Below are 17,062 nucleotides of genomic sequence, written 5' to 3'. Positions count from 1 at the left end.
TCTTCAACTTAAACTTTTCTTGTGGTCTTGTGAATTAGTCTCAAGGTATTAAATAACGCCACTTTTTTATAAGAACACATACAATTTAAAAATTGAAATAATTCAAATATCCAAATATCATTAATATTATTTGCTCATCTTTATTGTACATAAAACAAACACTGCTCTTTTATTATTTTTCTTACAAATGTTCTACTTGACATGCTTAAATATAAAATGGAAATGGAAAACAGAGTGGTTATTATGAATTCAAAATAGACTGAGCTCATGCTGATAATCTGGTCATGACGCGCATACACATGATATGCCTTTCAGCAAATAGTTCCTACAAATTAAAAACACAAAAGGGATGGCGCACAATATGAGCATATATATTTTTCTTTTAAGCATCTACTTTATAAGAATTAAATCAATAACTCTTGATAGAAGCCATATACCTTTCAGTATTTAGTTCCTACAATGAAGTAAACAAGCATTTTATGGTCGGCCAAAATAAAGGGGAGATTAGTTTACTAAGGGGAGATATGCTGCACATTTTTTCTTTTTTCTATTGTTGATATCTTTTTGCACACAGTACAAGAGAGTTAAATGTCTCTTCTGATTGGCTATTTAAAAAAGAACAATAGGGAAGCCGCACAGCCAGATGACGTCATCAGATTAGATTTTATTAGCTTTTGTACGGTACTTAAGCGCTTGACCGCCCACGCTAAAAAGCTCTAACAGAGTGATCCAATTTAATTCAATCGCAATCAAACTCATCAAACATAATCGTAATCAAACGAAACCAAAAATTAATCAAGTGTAATTGACAATCAATCAAACCAATCAAACATAGTCAAATATCAATCGAACCAATCTAACCTTACTTGAATGCAATCGATCGCAATAGAATATTACCCAGGAATTGACTGTTCGATTGAGATTTGGTTACGTTTGACAATCGAATTGCAATTATTATACTGTAAGGTTTCATTTCTGACCTTTTACCGTGAGTGGTCCTAAATCCGACAGCCCTGCCTAAATCCGACCCCCAAATAACTGCTATGAAAAAAAATTGTTTATAAACATTCACTCTCCAAGTTGAAAAATAAAATTTGCAAGAACTCTCGAAACAAAACATCTAAAAAGATGACAATTAATGTGATCAAAAGAGTGCGAGTTGTAAAAATAATTACCTCTATATTATTCTGAATCCGTTGGGTTGCTCGTGTTTAAAACGTTAGCAATTTTGTAATAAAAAATATGTTTTGTATAAGAAGCAATTATTGTGATTAGGTTCAAATTGTTCAGTGTATCAAATCTCTCAGTTTAGTTGTCACTTTGACGTATCTTATTGCGTCACAGCGAAAAGTTTGTTTTTATTTTAGTTTGTATCTTTGAAAGACCCCATCGGATTTAGGCAGGGCTGTTGGATTTAGGACCACTCACGGTATTAATTAAAAATAAATGATTAAATTAATGATATCAATGAAGATTTTTAACAGATCAATTGGTAAACAATGGATTAAAATATATAAAACATCAGGTCCTGAAATTACACATAGGATCGTAGAAACTTTCCAAAGAAGCTGGTCCGAACATGGTCCGAACATGTTTGGGTCTGCGCGGGCCATGTTCAGTATAATTATGATATCACTCGCTATGCTAATCATGTGAAAACTAACTGCGCAACTAAGAACATGTTAGGGCCACGCAACTAAACTGAGAGATTTGATACACTGAACCAATTGAACCTAGTCACAATGATTGCTTCTCAGACAAAACATATTTTTTTATTACAAAATAGCTAACATTTTAAACTTGAGCAATGGATTCAGAACAATAGAGGTAATCATTTTAACAACTCACACTTTTTTGATCACATTAATGGACAGCTTGACATATTATAGTCATGTTGCAGTAGATGTTTTATTTCGAGAGTTCTTGCAATAGTTTATTGTTCAACTTGGAGAGGGAATGTTTGTAAACATAGAATTTTTTTTCATAGCAGTTATTTGGGGGGACGGATTTAGGCAGGGCTGTCGGATTTAGGACCATTCACGGTAGTCATTCTTAATGTAAATTATTATCATCAAAACTCTTTTAAATGATACAAAGTTCAAAACAAATGGTCTTTATTTTATTTGTTTCTCCCGTCATGCGCATCTTCTCACTCGCTTGCTAATAACAAGCCACCAATATGTCAATCGACAAAAAAAAATTTTATACCCATGATGCGATGGAAGAGGTTATCCTCTTAGCTAACATAGAAAGCTACCATGAAGTCGGGTAACTTGCATCAGTGGAGGCTAACATGCATAGCACTCAAATGAATGACCTGTCTAGTCATTAAAATACAAAGTTAAATCAAAACAAAAATGGTAGGGTAGAGCTGCGAGCGCAGCTGCGTGGTTGATTTGTTTTGAAATTTTGCTGCTTTGATTGGTCAGTCATTTGATGACTATGCAAGTTTCCCTCCACTGATGCAAGTTACCCGACTTCACGGTATATGATTATAAATCTTATTTTATTATTATGTCGTCTGACGTGATGTATAGGATCGATAGGATCGATCATCGGAACGGCTCGATTACGGATCGATATGTGATCGATGGATTACTTAACGATCCAGATAGGAGATCGATGGAAGATTCAGCCATTAAAAAGTCTTGAGTATCGATCTTTCGTTGATCCATTATCGAGCTAGTTAATCGTTAATCAATTTGTCATCGATCGTTAATCGATTCGTCATCGATCGTTAATCGATTTGTTATCGATCGTAAATCGAGTATGAGTCGATAGGGTAGATAAGATCGATAAAAGATCGATGATAGACCGATAAAATAAGTGATAACTAATCATAAAGCTTAAAAAAATCTTGAGTATTGATCATCTATCGATCTCCTATCCAGATCGTTAAGTAATCCATCGATCACATATCGATCCGTCATCGAGCCGTTCCGATGATTGATCCTATCGAGCGCGGGCGTCTGGTGTATATGATTTATAAAGATTGGCCATTTCTGACTTATTCCTGAGATTTAGAACATGGCCCAAACATGTTTGGGCCGATTTGGATTTATTTTTTTGTGGTTTGAATATGGCCTAACATGTTGTTCGGGCCATGCCGTGGGTCGTATTTCAACCAGTGTCAGTGATGCTTTCGAATATAATGTGACAAATTCAATTTCATTAATTGCTGAACCCATCCTCTCAAAGACTGTAAGTCCATCACCTGGGGACAAATATTTTTCTGAATACCTAACCAAGTTATTTTTAATGCAGCCTTGCCACTCAGCACAAACTGGGAACAAACAGTGGAGGAAATCTTGAGAGATCTGGCTGGAAGAGCAGCTCAAGACAACCAACCCAGTTTGGATGTACCAATAGACTGAGATTAATTCATCTGCCAAAAGATGTGTCTCTAAGTGATTAGGAGTACAACTTACCACATCCAAAGTAGAGACAAGAGCAATGGTAACATGTGAAAAATTGAGTCAGTAACAAATTAACTCTGGCAAATTTTTTGACGCGATTTGTTTCTTTTGGCGGGCCGATCGAACTGCGAGGCAATGTTTTTGTTTACATCGTTTAGGGTGGTAGGCGGGTTGAGTGTGGCGTTAAACATTGGAGCAATTTTCTCTATCCTCTATAGATAGTCTAATTTTATAATTGTTAGAATTTGCAACATTTATGAACTCTTGACAGAAAAACAGTGGAAAATTTAGCAAATGATTAAAACTAACCTTTTACAAAGCTTATTTTTTCGAACATAAAGAATTTTGAACCGCCCTCTTTTAAAGAATTCCCATTATTTCTCCGGTGTAAAAGCCGTTAAAAATTGTCAATAAATCGGAACTTTACGACTTTATACTAGGGAGGTAAAAATTCATCAACCATTTATCCCTGTTATCTCCGAAAGAACTTTCATAACGATTCCAATAATCTTTTGTATTAGCAAAATCGAGTGGTTGATCACCCTTAATTTTCCAAACTTAGGGTTTTTTTTTCTATCTGCCCAAGTCCTATAATTATAGGGCATACCGGATAAGTGGGATGGGGGAACCTGGGAACCTAAAGTGGGAACATAAATGAACACCGGAAAAGTGGGATGGGGGAACCTAAGTGGGAACCTAAATGAACACCTGAAAAGTGGGATGGGGGAACCTAAGTGGGAACCTAAATGAACACCTGAAAAGTGGGATGGGGGAACCTAAGTGGGAACCTAAATGAACACCTGAAAAGTGGGATGGGGGAACCTAAGTGGGAACCTAAATGAACACCTGAAAAGTGGGATGGGGGAAACCTAAGTGGGAACCTAAATGAACACCGGAAAAGTGGGATGGGGGAACCTAAGTGGGAACCTAATTTTTTATTTTTTTATTTTTATTTTTTTATAGCAATATATTTCGCACGTCTATTGACCTCCAATGAAACAGAACTTTTGATTTTACATTTTATAAAGTTTTTTCTCCCTTTCTTTTATCAAACGCTCTTTGCAGACTTGTAAGGATAGTGCTTCAACAATATCTTCTTCTAGATCATTCCAAGGTTTCACACTTCTGTAAAAAAGAGAGTTGCTTTGGTAGCCTCTCATACCGTCATTAGCAAAGTTCCTTTGAAGCTCGTAATAATGCTGGCGTCGTGGTCGTGTTCGAGGAGTAAATTTCTCTGATCTTATAGACTAGTCATAAATGTGGAGGTTCTTGAAAACTTCCACCATATCACCAACTTGCCGCCTGGTCTTTAGGCTAGGTAGATTGATGAGTCGTAGCCGATCTTCGTATGAGTAGTTTCTATAGCAACTAACTAGCCTTGTAGCTCTTCGTTGGACGCCCTCGATTGCATTGATATGTTTGATTAGCCTTGGAGACCATACTACATGTGCATATTCCAAATGGGGTCTGACAAATGCAATGAAAAGCGTTCGAAACATATCTGGTGAGAGAAATTCGAAGCTCCTGCTAATCAAGCCAACGATAGAGTTAGCTTTCTTGATTTTACTGAATATATGGGCTTCAAAGGTCAGGTCACTATCGATTATCACTCCTAGATCTTTTTCTTGGTCAACATGTTCTAGAACAGATCCTGATAGGGATGGACATATTTGATGTTCCAAAATTTACCCAGTGTTAAAACATGACACTTGTTCGGATGAAATTCTAAAAGCCGGACTGGCTTTGACCAAATTTTAAACCCTTAGAGTGCACTTATTCTCATTTTTGCTAATTTCCACCCTTACAGTGTACTTTGGGAAGCTTGGAAAAAAGGGCCGCACGTACGGTAGGTCGTTTACCTTGAGTGCCCCCCCCCCCCGTGGATCTATGCTTATGTGTATTGAAACGTGGCAAGCCGTGCAATATGTTCTATTTTACTATCAAACATTTCTAATTAATGAAGTGTATTCACACGCTGTACTGTTTGGTTGGTACAGAAAGAAAAACGAGCTAGAATCCGTTAAATGCTAAGCGACCCCAGCCCTGACCCGAAAATTGGAGCTGCTAATAAAAAACAATGTGTATTGCATCAAGAGTGAACAAAAACTAGATCGTAAATAATGTTTTACTAGATTCTGTATTCAAGCAAATTAGATCCGTGCAAAAGAAAGAAGAGGCTCTATTATCCATCGAGCTATGAACGAACTTCTAATTCCTTCTAGATTTGAAGATATGACGGTTTAAAGTTTAAAGTTTAAAGTCAATTAAGTCAATTTACTAAAAAGAACCTTTCAAAAAGATGCACTATAAAACTGCTGATAAATAAACATGCTTTTTTGAGCTAATTGAATAAATAAATTCCCTTTGTTTTATTTTCAACATTATTGTTTGCGAACCGTAATGTAAAAAGTAAAAAATAAACCAGCTGCGCTGGAAGGTCAGCCCAATAAGCTTAAAACGACGATTAGAAGGAAGTACAATCAAGAAACCTAATTCGTTGTTAAAGTCAAAGAGGTTGAAAAGCTCATTTTGGCTGAAACCTCAGACCCCCTCAGACGAAAAAATGTTTAACACAAAGTTGGATTTGTCCAAAAGTGGACATGGGATAGATGTTGGAATTTCACCTTTAGGGGGGGGGGGGGGTACTAGGTTTACGAGGTGACGGGGTGTCCGAGCAGAAAGTCGACCCTTTGAGAAACAAAATTTTGATGATTTTGGGATCCTTTGAGAGACTTTCCTAAAATTTTGGTAGATTTTTTCCAAATTTCGGTTTGATTTTCACCAAATTTTGGTCAAAACTTCTGGAAATCGTGTCCTTTTTAGAGAAAAATTTTCGATTTTCGTGATTTTAGGACCCTTTTAGAGACTAACTTATGAATTTGTACCCCTCTGAGAGACTTTTCAGGTCTGAAAAAAGGTACCCTTATGGTTCGCATCCATTTTGCCTAAGTAAACCCCCCGGGAAATTTCACCTAAATCTGTTCGTTAGAATGTCTTAAACCTGTTCGTTATTCTCTGAGAAAGTATATCCGAGGCGGTCGCTTTAGATGTTCACTGTTCACAGCAGCTTTCGTCACATTTGTCAGATTGATTTAAATGACGTGTTGAACTAAGTAGGCCCCTAGTATAATGTGAATGAGTGCATTTTATATTGAGGAAGCTGCGTCGAAAATTCCGTCCAGTTTCGATAACTCAATCAGAGAAGTTATGATGATTCCAAGTTTCTGTTAATGTTACGCCACACTTTGACGTTCATTTCTCTGCTTTCCTACACACAAAAACTCTCTCTCTAGACAAGAAAGCCTCAAAAAACCAATCATAAAAAACTTTCTTTTATACTGTCTATTTATTTACAATGCATTAGCTTCTTTCAATTTAATGAATAAACAAAAAAATTTCATTTTTACTACTTTCTTCTTTTATATAGTGTTCTTTTATTATTCTCATATTATGCGCAAATCGTAATAAATGAAGTGACGTGTTTCTTTTCTCTTCCAATAGAAAATATTTTTCGCGCCAAAGTTTTACCGATAACTTGTTTTCCGAAAATAATCCGAAATCGGATTTTTTTTTTGCCGTCTTTATGATGATGATGGAAGAAGAAGAAAATTTTACCTATTTGAATGCTCAGCCTTAGGCTGACCAATAACTGGTGTTCTTATTATGATAAAAGGTTTTTTCTTTCCTTGCATATAATATCTTTCTTATCTTTATGTATTTGTTTTTAAAGAAAAATAATAATAATAACAAATTAGGTTCCCACTTGAGGTTCCCGGGTTCCCCCATCCCACTTTTCAGGTAAAAAATATGGGCACATCTTCAAAATTTGAAAAGTAAACACAAATCGCCATTTTCAATAGACCTATTTATTTAAACATAAAGGAATTCTTCTTAAACTACGATAAGACTTGCTATCGAGCAAGTCTTATTTTTCGCTTTTTCGCTTATGTATTTGTTTTTAAAGAAAAATATTTCAATTCTATTAATAATTAAACAACTTAGGTTCCCACTTAGGTTCCCCCATCCCACTTTTCCGGTGTTCATTTAGGTTCCCACTTAGGTTCCCCCATCCCACTTTTCAGGTGTTCATTTAGGTTCCCACTTAGGTTCCCCCATCCCACTTTTCCGGTGTTCATTTAGGTTCCCACTTAGGTTCCCCCATCCCACTTTTCCGGTGTTCATTTAGGTTCCCACTTAGGTTCCCCCATCCCACCTTTCCGGTGTTCATTTAGGTTCCCACTTAGGTTCCCCCATCCCACTTTTCCGGTGTTCATTTAGGTTCCCACTTTAGGTTCCCAGGTTCCCCCATCCCACTTATCCGGTATGCCTAATTATAGTAGTACGTAGTCGCCAAAAGTTCGGGGCCTGGAATTCCCGAGTTATTTTTTCCCAAGTTATTGTTTTCCGAGTTATTGTTTTCCGAGTTATTTCACATATGACGTCATAATTTTAGTTTTGTGAGATCATTATGACGTCATCACAAAAAGAATAACTCAAGTTTTTTTTGAGCCTTTTTTAATATCGAGTTATTTAAAAAAAATTAACTCGGTTTTCCTTCGTGCCTTTAACTTTTCGAGTTATTTGATAAATTTTAACTCGGTTTTTTTTCGTGCCTCAAAGTTTTCGAGTTATTTACATTATATTTTTATAGTAGATATTCGATTTATGGAAAATTCGACTTGTTTATATGAGGCACATAATCTTCGAGTTATATGATCGAGTTATATGGCTTCGAGTTATGAAATCTTCGAGTTAAGGCCCGTAACTCGAAATAAAAATGAAGCATTTTTTTTTCGAGTTATTTTTTTAACTCAGTTTTTTTATTGACCATTTTCCTCTCGAGTTAAATCAAGGAAAATAACTCGAAATCATTTATACAGCATTTTGATTTCAAGTTAAACAAGACGACTTGAAGTCGAAAATTTCGCCTATAATGTGAACTGCATGGGAAAAAGAAGAAGTAGAGATTAAAGCTAATCTGAAATCTACTTTACATCGAGCCTTGATGAAACAATTTTACAAGAACAAGGAGACTTAAAATCACTAAAAAAATAAGACCAATTTAAGAACAATTGCTGTTTAATTTTTAAGAACTCTTACAAAGTATATGCTTATAAAAAATAAATATGCTCACATTGTGCGCCGCCCCTTGTTTATACTTTGTAAGAACTAATTACCGAAAGGTATCTCACCGTCTATCAAGAGTTATTTATTTGATTCTTATAAAGTATATGCTTACAAGAAAAGTAAAAATTCTCATACTTTACACCATCCCTAGTTTACTTTGTAAGAATTAATTACCGAAAGGTAACCGTCAATCAAGAGTTATTGAGTTGATTCTTATAAAGTATATGCTTATAAGAAAAATAAATATACCCATATTGTTCGCCATCCCTTGTTTACTTTGTAAGAACTAATTACCGAAAGGTATATCACCATCTATCAAGAGTTATTGAGTTGATTCTTATAAAGTATATGCTTATAAGAAAAATAAATATACCCATATTGTTCGCCATCCCTTGTTTACTTTGTAAGAACTAATTACCGAAAGGTATATCACCGTCTATCAAGAGTTATTGAGTTGATTCTTATAAAGTATATGCTTATAAGAAAAATAAATATACCCATATTGTTCGCCATCCCTTGTTTACTTTGTAAGAACTAATTACCGAAAGGTATATCACCGTCTATCAAGAGTTATTGAGTTGATTCTTATAAAGTATATGCTTATAAGAAAAATAAATATGCTCATATTGTTTGCTGTCCCTTGTTTACTTTGTAAGAACTAATTACTGAAAGGTATATCACCATCTATCAAGAGTTATTGAGTTGATTCTTATAAAGTATATGCTTATAAGAAAAATAAATATACCCATATTGTTCGCCATCCCTTGTTTACTTTGTAAGAACTAATTACTGAAAGGTATATCACCGTCTATCAAGAGTTATTGAGTTGATTCTTATAAAGTATATGCTTATAAGAAAAATAAATATGCTCATATTGTTTGCTGTCCCTTGTTTACTTTGTAAGAACTAATTACCGAAAGGTATATCACCATCTATCAAGAGTTATTGAGTTGATTCTTAAAAAGTATATGCTTATAAGAAAAATAAATATACTCATATTGTTCGCTGTCCCTTGTTTACTTTGTAAGAACTAATTACCGAAAGGTATATCACCATCTACCAAGAGTTATTGAGTTGATTCTTATAAATTATATGCTTATAAGAAAAATAAATATGCTCATATTGTTCGCCATCCTTTGTTTACTTTGTAAGAACTAATTACCGAAAGGTATATCACCTTCTATCAAGAGTTATTGATTTGATTCTTATAAAGTATATGCTTATAAGAAAATAATAAAAAACAAACAGTTATATGCTTAAATTTGTGGAATTAATATTCGAGCAAAAAAACGCGACTTATGATTATCTCCATAGTATACCGAACCAACTAATCAGAGAACGCCCGGGTCAAACGCCAACGCCATAATCTTCACCCCAAAAAAATTCTCCCCCGCCGCCGCCGCAGAAAGGCTATCGTAATACTTTCGCTAAGCGAAATTAATAACTCGAGATGAAAATTTCGTCAAAATGATTTCGAGTTATATAACTCGAAATTAAAATGCCATCAAAATGATCTCGAGTTATATAACTCGAACTCAAAATGTTACAATATTGGTTTCGAGTTACGTAAATAGGGTTAGTTGTGTCTGTCAGTTAGGTACATGTCGGATGGCAAAATTGACTTTTCAAATAACAATTTCAGCCGTTTAAAACCATGGAAGCAAATGAATTTTTGCTGAGTAATCAAGCAATCACAGGAAAAAATTTTCGATTTCCAAGGTTGGAAATTCAATATTTTTGGGTTGGAAATTTTGGTTTTATAATTGAAGGTTGAAAATTTGAGCGATTACCTTAAGCTGATTTGGAAAACGTAAATTACCCATAGGTTTTGTAGAATAAATCAATGCCCTTGAAAAATCAAGTGAAAAAAACCCATGTAGAAATGACAATTTTCCAAGGCTGGTTGGAAAACATGACTTTTTGGGTGGGAAATTTTTATTTTCCAAACAGTTTGGGAATTGAAAAAAAAGGTCAAAAATCGATGTGAAAATACATATTTTAGTAAATTTGATACCTCAAGTTGAAAAACTAGACTTTTTGGGTCGGAAATTTGTGTTTCTCCCAAACAGTTTGGAAAACGTTAAAAATCCATGTGGAAATTACATTTTTCTAAGATTGAGACCCTTTCTTGGAAAACTAGACTTTTTGGGTTGGAAATTTGTGTTTCTCCAAACAGTTTGGAAAACGTTGAAAATCCATGTGGAAATTACATTCTTGTGAAATTGAAACTCTTTCGATTGGAAAACTAGACTTTTTGGGTTGGAAATTTGTGTTTCTCCAAACAGTTTGGAAAACGTTAAAAATCCATGTGGAAAATACATTTTTGTGAAATTGAAACTCTTTCGATTGGAAAACTAGACTTTTTGGGTTGGAAATTTGTGTTTTTCCAAACAGTTTGGAAAACGTTAAAAATCCATGTGGAAATTACGTTTTTCTAACCACATTCTGCGCATGTCCTTGGGAAAACCACAAGCGATTTTTCGCTCAAAACTATGTGTCATAGTTTCAAATAGCGCCCTGCTGAGCTGTGTGAGTGATCTAAGATCAACCACGTATCTGTGCGAACAATAACGAGAGATTGACCGGGAGCCATCGAGCCTAGGCTAGCGAGTGACTGTTCACAAAAACAAAAACCTTGTTTAAGATCTCTTTTCCACATCTCTGCCATCACTTTTGGATTTTGGCTTTTTTCAACGTGAATTTTAAAAAATTCCAACCTTGTTAAATTTGGATTTTGGCTTTTTTCAACCTGGATTTACGAAAATTCCAACCTTGTTAAATTTGGATTTTGGCTTTTTTCAACGTGAATTTTAAAAAAATTCCAACCTTGTTAAATTTGGATTTTGGCTTTTCAACCTCGATTTTCGAAAATTCCAACCTTGTTTAAGCTTGGATTTTGGCTTTTTTCCAACTGAATTTTAAAAAATTCCAACCTTGTTAAATTTGGATTTTGGCTTTTTCAACCTCGATTTTCGAAAATTCCAACCTTGTTTAAGCTTGGATTTTGACTTTTTTCAACCTGGATTTACGAAAATTCCAACCTTGTTAAATTTGGATTTTGGCTTTTTTCAACCTGAATTTAAAAAAATTCCAACCTTGTTAAATTTGGATTTTGGCTTTTTTCAACCTGGATTTACGAAAATTCCAAGCCATGGAAAATGCAAAATTTTCAACCTTGGAGAATGTCCCACATTTTCAGGTTGGATTTTCCATTGGATTTTATCTTTTTTCCAACTAAGAAAACTTGAAATTTCCAACCTTGGAAATCGAAAATTTTTTCCTGTGAATGTTGCGGATTTTTGGCCATTTTTTCAGCCATTTTAGGGGTTCTAAACGACGAAGTTTTACAGTTGACCCCAGTTTCGTCATCTACTTTTCGTCATAAAATAGTCAGAATTGCCTTTCGAGAACTTTTTGAAAATCTTATTTATAGTAGAGGGCATTTTGTAAAATCGCTCGATTGTTTTAGTCAAAACACTTGTTATACATCCCCTTGAAAACCGTGTTTTTCAGCCAGAAACAGCTGTTTTGTCCAGTTTTTGCGCTTTTTGAAGCTCAATATCTCGAGTTAGGTACTGAAATCACCTATACTTGCAATATATCTTTAATCCTAATTTTTTGAGAGCTTTCCAAAAATATACAACAGGTCTCCGTTTTCTCAAGCTAAAATTTTCATTAATTATTAACCCTATGATGTTTGTGAAAATCACACCAAAGTGTCCGAAGAAAAATTGGAAACATCGTAATTTCAATTTCTCTAAGGTTGAAGTTTCCAAAAATGTATAACAAGTGATTCTAACAAAACAGTCGAGCGATTTCAAAAAATCGAACAAAATTCTCCCTACTATTACAGGAATTTGTATAAAAAAGTGGCATCATCAAAAAATGCCCAAAACTTTATCAATCGACTATGCTTTCTGCATTTTGGTGGTTCTAGAACCGTTAAAGCCTAAGTACCTCCACTTAGGCAAAATGGATGCCAGGTATGTGCGAGCCATAATAAGGGTTCTTTTCAGACGCCCTCGAAAGTTCCTCAAAGGAGTACAAAAACCATTAACAAACAATTGAGTCTCTGTAAGGATTCCAAATTTACCGAAATGAAAAAACCGATCTCCCTCAAAGGGTCATAAATTCTCGAATCTTAGACCAAAATTTATGAAAATTCTGGCTGAAATTTTGAGGGAGGAAATAGTCTCTCTTCTCGTAGGGTGAGAAAGAGTCCAAAAATGGGCAGAATCTTCGAAAGGCAGTCTCTCTAAGAGCCCAGGGGCGTAGTCGGATTTTGGACTGACGCTATGTGCGGGCTTAAAATCGCAGTGGTTTTCCCGAAAAATACACCCTTACAGTGCATTTTTCGTCGAATAACCTTACAGTGTAGTCTAGTTTTTGTCCATGAGGTGATTGACAAATAAGAAATAGAAATGCTTGGTGTGATTATTCTATATATTTATTTGACTCTATAAGAAAGCTATAGCCCATCCACAATCTGTGGAAATCGACGACAAAAGAGCCTGTCATTATTAACTCGATGGAAAAATTTGCTTTTTTTCTTTCGAGTTAAAATACGTTATATAACTCGATGAAAAAATTTGCCATTTTAATTTCGAGTTAAAAACAACATTTTAACTCGATGGAAAAAATCATTATTTTTCTCTCGAGTTAAAACGAGGAATATAACTCGATGAAATTATTTGGAATAAAAAATCCGAGTTATATAACTCGAGAGGAAAATGGTCAATAAAAAAACCGAGTTAAAAAATTAACTCGAAATAAAAATGCCTCATTTTTATTTCGAGTTACAGGCCTTAACTCGAAGATTTCTTAACTCGAAGCCATATAACTCGATCATATAACTCGAAGATTATGTGCCTCTGTTTATATGGGCTTGTTACCTGAAGGGGCATATTTGTGTTAAATATATCAACAAATAACTCGAAAAGTTGATGAAGGCACAAAAAAAACCATAGTTAAAAAATACTAAATAACTCGAAAAGTTAAAAGCTCGAAAAAACTCGAGTTTTCATTTTTGTGACGACGTCATAAAAACTGTAATTTAATAAACGCCACATGCAAAATAACCCGGAAAAATAACTCGGAAAAAATAACTCGGGAAAAAATAACTCTGGAATTCCAGGCCCCCAAAAGTTCGATGGTCGGGTCGGTTCGTATGGAGCGCCAAAAGGCTTTTTAATACCAACTTTTTTTTATAATACCAACTTTTTTTTATAATACCAACTTTTTTTTATAATACCAATTTTTTTTTATAATATCAACTTTTTTTTATAATACCAACTTTTTTTATTATAATACCAACTTTTTTTTTATAGTACCAAATTTTTTTTAATTCGAAGTTTTTTCATAACACCAATTTTTGTCTCGCTTACTATGCGTGTATAATCGATCAAATGTAGAAGGAGTCTTAGCACGATTACACCTAGCCTGGAGGCCACTCAAGGTTTTTTGCCCGAAGGGGCTAGATTTGCGGCTTTTATCAAAAAGTGAAGCCTAGGTTTGGAAGGATTTCCTACCAAAGTCACGTGACTAAAATATGCAATTTCACCGGTTTAAGAGATGTGAAATAGCGTTTGCCGCCTACTTTTTTTGATCTCGCGCTCCGAAAACAATTAAAATGCTAGATCCTATCCATCGGCACGAAATTTAAAAAGTCAAATTTTTGCTTCACTTTTTTTTGCTGGAGAAAGCTTAAAGTTGCCTTCGGTCTTTACAGATATCTGTGGTGGTGCATCCACATTCTTAGATTTTCCAGTGAAGAACTGTAAAGGTCCGTCTACATGGTGAAAAAAGAAAACTGACTAAGCGAGACCAAAAAAATTGATATTATAAAAATGAAAGTTAGTGTTATAAAAAAAAAGTTGGTATGAGACAGATCGGAGAGTGCAGACGTGTTGTTTCATAAACTTGAAAATTTTCAAATTTTAACATTTTGGCTTTGTTTTGTGTTCTTTGAAATCGTATGTTACAAAATGAATGAGCTTGATACAAGTTTTCAAAAGGAGATCAGAACAACGGAGGCATTTATCGATGAGCAGTTTACAAATCATTTGAAGAAAGACATTATGGACGAGATTAAAATCTTCATTTCGAAAACAGTGAGTAACGAACTTGAATTATTGAAGCTGTCAAGTGATGAGAGCCTTAGAGGACCTGAACAAAGTTTTCATTCAGAGGGAAAGGATTTCCTAAAACATTTGAAACGGGAAATAGACTTTTTGAGAAAACAAGTTGAAAACCGTGACGATCTTATCTACGCTCTGTTACAAGAAAAATCTATCAAAACACAAAACATACAAAAATACAAAAATAGTGATGATTTTCAGTTCCCGAAAAATCCTATCAAACACTCTAAAAGCTCTCAAAATGAACAAATTAGTCTTGATAATAGATACGACACACTTTTTATTAAAGAAAATTCAAGTTCATTTGATGATGACATTAATGACATTATAATTGCACCCAAACAAAAGGGAAACGTTACAACCCGTAAATCGCGCAAAAATAATTCAAAAAAAGGAGACACTGACAGTAATAATGGCAATAATAATAAAAGGGTTGTTGCAGTTGTTGGTGACTCGATAATCAAACACGTCAAAGGATATCAACTCACAAATAAAGATAACAAAGTTGTAGTGAAAACTTTTCCTGGAGCAAAAACTGATTGCATGAAGCATTACATTATACCGACACTCAAACAAAAACCAGACCTTGTAATCATACACTGTGGAACCAATGACTTGAAAACAAAAGAGCCGGAAGAAATTTCAAAAAATGTTGTTGCCCTGGCGAGATCGGTGAACGAAACAAATCAAAACACTGGCGTTATCGTGTCTGGCATTGTTCAAAGAGGAGACGACCTGAATCAGAAAGTAATGAAAGTAAACGAGATCTTGGAGCATCAGTGTAATGAATGCAACATTGGTTTTCTTGATAATAGTGGCATCGATCCCGGTAAGCACCTTAATGGCAGTAAACTGCATCTCAATGTTAATGGGACCGATGAACTTCAAAATAATTTGAAAAGTATTATAAACTGTTGACGTGTTTTGCATGAACTTGACGATGAAATTGACGACCTCGATGGTACTGAAATTCTAAAAAATCCTTTACAAAACCTGAGCAAAAAAGATGGCATTTTATTTACATATCTCAATATAAACTCTATTAGAAACAAGCTCAAAGACGTAAAGGGAATCATCCTACCCCATGTGGATATCCTCTGTATAGCAGAAACTAAGATAGACTCTTCGTTTCCGGAATCCAAGCTTTTGATTAAAGGGTTCAAAAAGCCAATTAGACTTGATTTTTCTAAAACCAGCGGAGGTTTGCTACTTTACGTAAAAAACCAGCTCCCACTTCGCCAACTTAAAGATAATCTTCTATCACCTGGAATTGAGTGTCTTACACTGGAGTTGAATTTGAGAAAAACTAAATGGCTCCTACTTTCTATTTATCGTAATCCAAGTTTACAAAAGCTAAAACCGTTTCTTGAAGAATTAACAAAAGTTCTTGACCACTATAGTGACACGTATGAAAATGTATTGATTTTTGGAGATTTTAATGAGGAAATATCTGAGAAGAATATGTCAGAGTTCCTTGATGCATTTTCACTGAAAAGTCTAATTAAGAAGCCAACATGCTTTAAGTCAGAAAAGGGTAGATGCATTGATTTGATCCTTACAAATCGGGCACCTTGCTTTAAAAACAGTGGGTCATTTGAAACAGGAATCAGTGACTACCATCATCTGATTTATAGCATGTTCAAAGCTAGCTTTAAAAAATCTCCTCCAAAGATAATTGAATATAGATCCTTTAAAAATTTTGATGAAAAGGGTTTCCGGTCCAACCTCTGTCGTAATCTTGATTGTGACTTCTCAGACTTTGAAACTTTTAGCACAACTTTTGAAAATATTCTTGATGCTCATGCACCAATGAAAAAGCGAACCGTCCGGGGAAATCAAAAACCTCATATGTCTAAAACCCTACGTAAAGCAATCATGGTTCGCTCATACTACAAAAACAAAGCAAATAAGACCGGAAACCCCCTCTATAAAACCTTGTATCGCAAACAAAAAAATTATATTGTAAATTTGAATAGGAAAGCAAAGAGAAAATACTTTCGTGATTTAGGGACATCAGAAAATTTCTGGAAATCTGCAAAACCATATTTCTCAAAGAAAGTCCAACATCACGAGAAAATCTTCTTGCTTGACGATTCAAATAAATCAAAACTTGTTGATGATGAAGCCTCCATAGCAAAAATTTTTAACGACTATTTTGTAAATATTGCTTCCCATCTCGGCCTAAAAACTTCAGAATGCAGTCTTCCAGAAGATTCTGAAACCGATCCGCTTGAAAACCATCCTAGTATACTTCGCATCATCGAATCTCTATCTGCAAGCAAGTCTTTCTCTTTTAGCGAAGTAACTCCTGAAGATATCCATTGTATTATGCTCAAACTTAATCAAGATAAATCTGTCAGCGGTCCTTTTTCCATTAGAATA

Source organism: Clytia hemisphaerica, unplaced genomic scaffold, assembly GCF_902728285.1.
Source record: "Clytia hemisphaerica strain Z4C2 unplaced genomic scaffold, Clytia hemisphaerica genome assembly, whole genome shotgun sequence".
Lineage (NCBI taxonomy): Eukaryota > Metazoa > Cnidaria > Hydrozoa > Leptothecata > Clytiidae > Clytia > Clytia hemisphaerica.
Note: the sequence above shows the minus strand (reverse complement) of the source record.